The sequence below is a fragment of the Montipora capricornis genome, chromosome 10 (genome assembly GCF_036669925.1).
Source record: "Montipora capricornis isolate CH-2021 chromosome 10, ASM3666992v2, whole genome shotgun sequence".
NCBI lineage: Eukaryota > Metazoa > Cnidaria > Anthozoa > Scleractinia > Acroporidae > Montipora > Montipora capricornis.
Window position 1 is genome coordinate 31,683,086 of NC_090892.1, and position 6,892 is coordinate 31,689,977.

The 6,892-nt window shown below is 39.9% G+C and overlaps 1 long non-coding RNA gene across 1 annotated transcript; it reads right to left on the reverse strand.

The window, feature by feature from the left end:
- Window positions 1-1,210: 1,210 nt before the first annotated feature.
- LOC138021406 (uncharacterized) lies at window positions 1,211-5,818 on the reverse strand. Its single transcript, XR_011126367.1, has 3 exons — window positions 5,425-5,818; window positions 3,150-3,260; window positions 1,211-2,390 (listed from the first exon to the last, which is right to left on the reverse strand). It is a non-coding gene; the product is annotated as an uncharacterized lncRNA (long non-coding RNA).
- Between the last annotated feature and the right edge of the window lie 1,074 nt (window positions 5,819-6,892).

Sequence of the window (6,892 nt, forward strand, 5' to 3'; positions counted from 1 at the left end):
ACTACTGTAATCTTAAGCGTTCCAGTCCTTTATCGAAAGTTGAGGCATGTACAATGATGTCATCAAGGTACATCAGGGATCGAAGGTCCCCAAGGGCACTTTCCATCAAGTGTTCGAAGGTTGCTGGGGCATTGCAAAGGCCGAAGGGCATGACATTTAACTGCTAAAGACCGTTCCCTGTGCTGAATTCTGTGTTTTCATGGTCCTCCGCTATTTCCACTTGCCAGTACCAACTTTTGATATCTAAGGTTGAAATCCAGGAAGAAACAGAAAGTTCATAGTGGGTGTTGTCTATCCTTGGTAGAGGGTAGGAGTCCTTCTTGGTGAGGTCATTTAATTTCCCGTAGTTCACGTAGAACCTCGTTGACCCGTCCTTCTTTTTTACCAAGACAACCGGCAATGCCCTGGGGCTAAGTGAGCGCTCGATTATTCCTTGTTCGCTCATCTCCTCATTCGCTTGGGAAGCTTCATCACATTGTGCGTATGACCGTTGCCGCGTTAGCCCTTCGTCAGAGCGAATCGCTCTGACGAAAGGCTAACGCTCGAAACGTCAGCTTTTAGAATCTCTGTGCGGTGGCCAATTTACATTATCAACTCCGTTGATAAAACCAAATTGTTGTATACTACTTCCCCACCGACGCAGCACCACAGTTTCTGTAGAAACTACCCCCTTTATTCAAAACAGCATAGGCTGGCTTCATAAGTTTAGTAAACGTCCTTGGATAGAAAGCTAAACCATTAGGAAAGTAGGTAAACTGATACAATTTACCACCCCATTCAAACTTAAGGTACTTCTGGTGTGCAACCGCAACAGGGACAGAGTAATAATACGCGTTCTTATTGTCAACAGAGGACATGAAGCAGTTAGGAGTCATGAGGCTTATTACACTTTGAAGTGTGTCCATTTTAAAGTGGTTGTATTGCACATGCTTGTTCAGGTTTTTAAGATTGAGGATCATTCTGTGGGATCCGTCTTTTTTGGGTCGTACAAAAACAGAAGAGATAAACTCCCCTGGTTCTTTGACTGGTTTCAACAATAACTCCCTTCTGAAGCAGGTTAGCAACCTCTTTAGAAATGATATCATTTTCTTCAGCACTAAAACATTTCATTGCAGGGGGTGTGTTTGACAAGGCTTAGTGATAGATTCAAGGTATTGCCCTGACACCATTTGAAGAATCACAGTGTCTGAGGTGATTTTTTGTCAACAATTAGTAAATTTTCCCAGCCTACCGCTTTTGAAGCAACTTGTTTGTGCAACAAGGTAAGCTATTAGTGTAGGGATAAAGTCTTCAAATTGAATTACCTGTAACATGTGAACTTTTGGCATGATATCATCAGCAGTGTTTATTTTTTGCTGGTTTCCTCCTTTTTCTTCCAGGTTTTCTGTGGTTTCCACCTGGACTGGAAGTGGCCCTTGCCTATAAAAGGCAGTCAGATGTCGATTTCCACATTGTTCATGACACATTTGGTATATCAAATGTCTCAGGGTTAGTTGGGGACAATGCCTCTACCCAAAAGGGTAAATCAAATGGATTGATTGCAAACAACTCCAAACTATTTGGCAGGGAAATGTTTTTTGTGGGCTGTTACCCACACATACTTAATATAATGTTGCGAAGAATGTGCCAAGCTGGGTTTGGGGCAAAGGGTGATATGAACAACAACCACATATTGCAATTATTATACAAGATATCCTTGCTCCACCATGAACGCCCAAGTTAGTACAAGGCAATGTATGTTTCACTGGGAATTTTAAGTAAAGAGCCACCCCTTCCACAGTCCTTTATTGACACAAGGTGGACATATTACCATGATATGCTGCAATGGTATTTCAAGTATGGAAAAGCCTGTCTTCAGCTTGCAGAGCGTATACTAGAAAGGATGCCAAAGTCAGATAACCACTCATCAGTCTGGCAAAATGTCCTCAAGCTGAGCTCCTGCCCAATGATCTAAGTGCAAATTAAATTCTTATTTGAATTTCTTGACAAGTTCATTATCCCATCTCTTAATTCATCACAAGCAAGTGACGAGGAACTGGGTTTTTCCAGTGGCTATCTGGCACGACTATGGCCTGCAACTGTTCTCAAGGACAATGAAACACTCAGTCAAATGTTACTGTGTCCATCACTGTATTTTCCTTTAACAGAAGAGCAAGTGCAATTATCTTTGAAAGATCCAGCCGCTATTAAACACTTTTACCAGGAAGTGCAGAGGCCCATGTTGCAAGAAGCCCTGAAAGTAATTAAAGAACATGGTGCTGAGTGGTTATCCTTTCCCAAGCTGTTTGGAATGGGAGCTGATCAAAGATTCCAAAGTCCATTCTGGTCATCTGTTTTGAAGGTCCTTGACATACAATTTGTATCCACTGAAAGCAATCAAGGAAACGCATCTGAAAACAATGTAAAAGTTTATGGACAGGATCTTCAGAGATTGATGTCAAAGGACAGAAATGGGCTGGTTAAATGGGCCAATATTTGGGAGCTGCAGAAACCTAAACTTCTAACTGAGATTAAAGCAATGGCAACATCACCTGAAAGCTGTCTTATTAACAAAGACACCACACCACACCTTTTTGAATTTTATGCCAAGCACATTTTTAGCATCCCTGTGAACAATGTCATTGCTGAAAGACAGTTTAATCTATCCCAACTTTATCTTCATGACAACCTGTCAGAACTATCAAAAAAGACCTCTGTAACATTTGTCGAGAACACTATTCACAGTGGTAAAACTAATGGTAGGACCACTGAGACAGCAAGGCAGACACATGAACAGAGAATGAATGACTATGGGCAACTACTGACCACAGAGCTTCTCCAAGAGGCAAGAAAAAAGATCAACAACATCAGAAAAGGTAGTGCAGTCAGTGCCCCACTTAGAGGAAAGGATGTCTATCCTAAAGCTTGGGAGGAAAAGAAACTGAACAAAGACACATCACTGACAATCCAGTCTCTTAAAGCTGAGGGTCGTAAGCTTGAACTTCAGTGGAAAGCTTCAACAAAAGGAACTGTAAATCTGGAAGAACAGAGGTCATTCAGGCCTACAACAATTGGATGGCATAGAGACACTGGACAGGTGCCACCTCTAATGCACCTTGCAGCACTTACGGTGTGGGATTATGGTGAGGAGCTTTCAACACATGACTTACCAGAGGAATTCCAGAAGTGCATCAAAAATCTTCCGCGTATCTTCCCAACCTCATCAGTTAATTCTGTGTCCACTTTGGATGTCCCCATGGATATGTCCATAACATCTGTCTCTGTTCATGAAGAATAAGACCTGACTGAGGGGTGGCTCATCAAAAAGGGGGAAGTAACTTACATTTGGAAAGGTTAAAGTCAATTTATAGTCAATCTTCCTCACATGTGACCAGTATTTTTTAACTTTTAACAGGGTTTTAAAAATTACATGTCAGTTGTGATCATCGCCAGTGAGGTTTAAGAATTTTCATTGAAACTTCCCTAGTTTATTGCTGAAATAAAGCTATGAATTTTTTTACATTACATCACAGCATACAGTATTTGAAAACAATCAGTTGTTTCCTACATGTATGTGCTTTGCTTTTTTTTTTTTCAGCTGATACTTTTTTTTGGAAAGATTTCCAGAAATCTTAAAGACTCAGACCATTCAAATGCCAGAAGTTACAAATAGGACTTTGAATGATCATTTCAGTCTCAGAAATATTGGTCATAGGTGACATAGATTTTCTGTAATTGTAACGAATGAATCCATGGTCCCAGTTTCAGTAGGCAGAAATCACAGTCATGACTCATGCTACAACAAGAAACCTTAACTGAATATAAAGATGTGTAAGAAAATGTTGGGTTTTGCTAAAAGCAGGCCCGCGGCCCAGCGGCCTGCAGTCCACGGCCCGCCACGGCCCGGCGGCCCGGAGGCCTACACAGTTTTGTTGTCCATCGGTAGATCCAAGCGCATGCACAGATTTGGATCGGGTATGGGCGCGCAAATGAAAGACGGTGAGTTTGAATTCGTTTACCAGTTTAATAATCGTTTCAATCCTTTTCGATCCTTTCTTTCGTTGCATGTTGCTAAGTGAAAAACGTTGTCATTCTCTGTTGTTTTCGTCTGTTTACAACAGCAAACAGAAACAATGAATTCAAATGATTAAAATGGTAAACGAATTCAAACTCACCGTCGTCCATTTTGCACGCCCAAACCCGATGCAGACCTGTGCATGCGCGTGGATTTACCGCTGGACAAAAAAACTGTGGAAAATCAGGACTGGGCTACCGGACTTCCGGGCCGCCGGGCCTTCGCAGGCCATGGGCCGCAGGCCGCTGGGCCATGGCGGGCAGTGGGCCGCGGGCCTGCTTTTAGCAAAACCCAGAAAATGTTATGTCATTGAAAGAATGACTTTAAATTTTTTTTTTGAGTTTAAGTGTTAAAGCTTAAAATGAAGTCACTTTTCTTTGAAATACAGCAAATCACACACAGCCTGTGTTTGCTCTTGGTAGCATGAGCCCTTGATTGGTTAGTGAACATTTTAGGATAAATTACCCTAAAGAAACCACGGATATTGTCGTTAGGTGCTGTTTTCCAAGAATGTTTGGTGTAAGATAAATGAATTGCACCTAACAAAAGTTTGGTATAGATCACTTTTGACTGTAAAAGCCAAAAGAATAACTTTAGTGACAGGAATATTTTTTACCCGAATGCATGTAAAGTAAAGGCAAAAAGAGTTTTCAAGAGTTTTCATTTATTTCAAGTGATATTAACCAAAAAAATGGACACAGCTTTCAACTACCCAGGGTTTAATTATGAAGTTGATGTCAGTTGTAAATATTAGTAGGTACCAAAAACCGTGAACAATATTTTATTTGATGTTACGAATTTTTTTATTAAGATGAGGTGCAGGATGGTAGATTTATTATCTGTTAATGGATCAGATCCATTTTATTCCTGTATAATTTGACTGTCCTAAAAAAAGACAGCAATAATATTGTGTTTAAAAATACACAATATAAGTTAGGTGAGACGAACGAGGTTTCAGACATGCCCTTGCTGATTGACCTGACATTCCAAAAAAACTTCAAACAAATAAAGATAGAGAAATTACATTGCCTTAACCTTTTCATTCTTTGAGTTTAATTGTCTAAGAGCGTGACAATAACAGTAATGATATACCCTGACAAGCTATGAAGTACAGGTTCCCATTAGTAGTTGATGAATCGAAATTGCCACATTGTTTTGCCAAAGTACAAAATGTAGCTAATTAAGTGAGCGATTTGGTGCATAAAACTACTAAATTCTGTGTACTGTGTGCTCAAGGTTCACTGGTTTCCGATTTTCATTGTGTTTACCCTTACAACATTTTTATAAGTTAAGTGTTTAGTATCTTGTATTGTATTATTAGTGTTATGTATGTCGCCAAGGTTTGAAAATTAGAAAAACTCATTGCGTACCTTGCCTGCAATCTTCTGTTGCCTTCCCTCAATTCGATCGAACAGCTCTCCAGCACGACACGATTCTTGACAACTCAGTTTGGCTACCTCGAGCGCGCGTGAAGAAAAATGAAATAACTTTACAGGAACACAACGCAGAACTCCTAATGTTGACCCATTGACAAACTGAATGACTGGTCTTAAACATCACCGTCGCGAAATTTTTCTTCAAGCAGCAACGCACCGAACAGTGCGCATTCAAGTAAATAAAATAGGTACAGTATAAACTTAGGGGAAAGAATGGAAATTGAAAACGGTAGATATTTCGATCATGTACCATTCTTTAACCTTGCCTTTAACGGTGGCTGAAACTTCGCGTTTTAAATAGATATTAAACAACATAGTCCCCATAGCATTCTCGTTGAGCCGACCTTATCAGTCGTATTCATACTGCGCATGTCTATAATATTTGTGTTTTGACGTATCGCATTCATTGCGTGAGGGGTAAAATATGTCTCTCAGATTTTCAATTAAATAGAGCAGTATACAACTGGAAAGTAACTACATTACCATTAAACGTAACAATGGCATTATTTGTACTGTTACAATAATATATAGATTTAGCCAAGCCTAAAAGCGGAGCTCCCGTTTCTAACCCCAGAAAGCAATATAGTGTATGTGGAAATAATTATGCTTCTGCATAAAGTACAAAATTAATCGTCATTAGAGCGAGATTCAATTGAGTGTCGTAAAACCAAAACCAAAGTAATTAGTTTGGCCAATCAAAAAGGACGGAGACAATCCAGTAAACCAACCAAAACTCGAAGTAATTTAATACACGTAGCCGACAGAAAGCGCGGGAAAATATGTACGCGCGAGCCACGATTGGTTTTGGTGTCACTTCTGATTGGTTGAAAAAGTGGCGCGAGAACTTTGAACCCATCACTGAGTGAAGTAATCATAAACCAAAACAATTTGCTACTTACTTTCGACACTCAATTGAAAACCACTCTAGTGTATACAGTTTACAGTGATCAAACACCTCTGAGCTGATAGCAGTAAACAAACCAGCCTTGCAAACAATAACCAACAACTTTAATCAACAACTAAAACTGAAATTACATGCTTAGCAATCTCTTTCACAACATTTTCCGTTTGACTGATTATCTTTACACCCTCTCTCTTCAGTTTAGAACAACAGCAAAAATCTTCCTAATTAGAAAGTGAAGCTACAGAGGGAGCTCGGCAAGGAAAACATTACCTGAAAGCTAACCGTTGTAAATATGTGTTTTGTCTCTCGCTACATTTCTCTCCGCTTTAAAGTGTTCTTCATTGAAATTTTCTCTTCTTCTCCTTCCTCGGCTTCTCTCGAGATTTTCGTCGCTTAAATTTCTCCAATTTCATCGTCTCTTCTCTCATGTTCTTTCGCTTTTCTTCGACTTTCCTGCTCTTTATCCCGTTGCTCGTCAGTAATATGATTTCCCGCCAG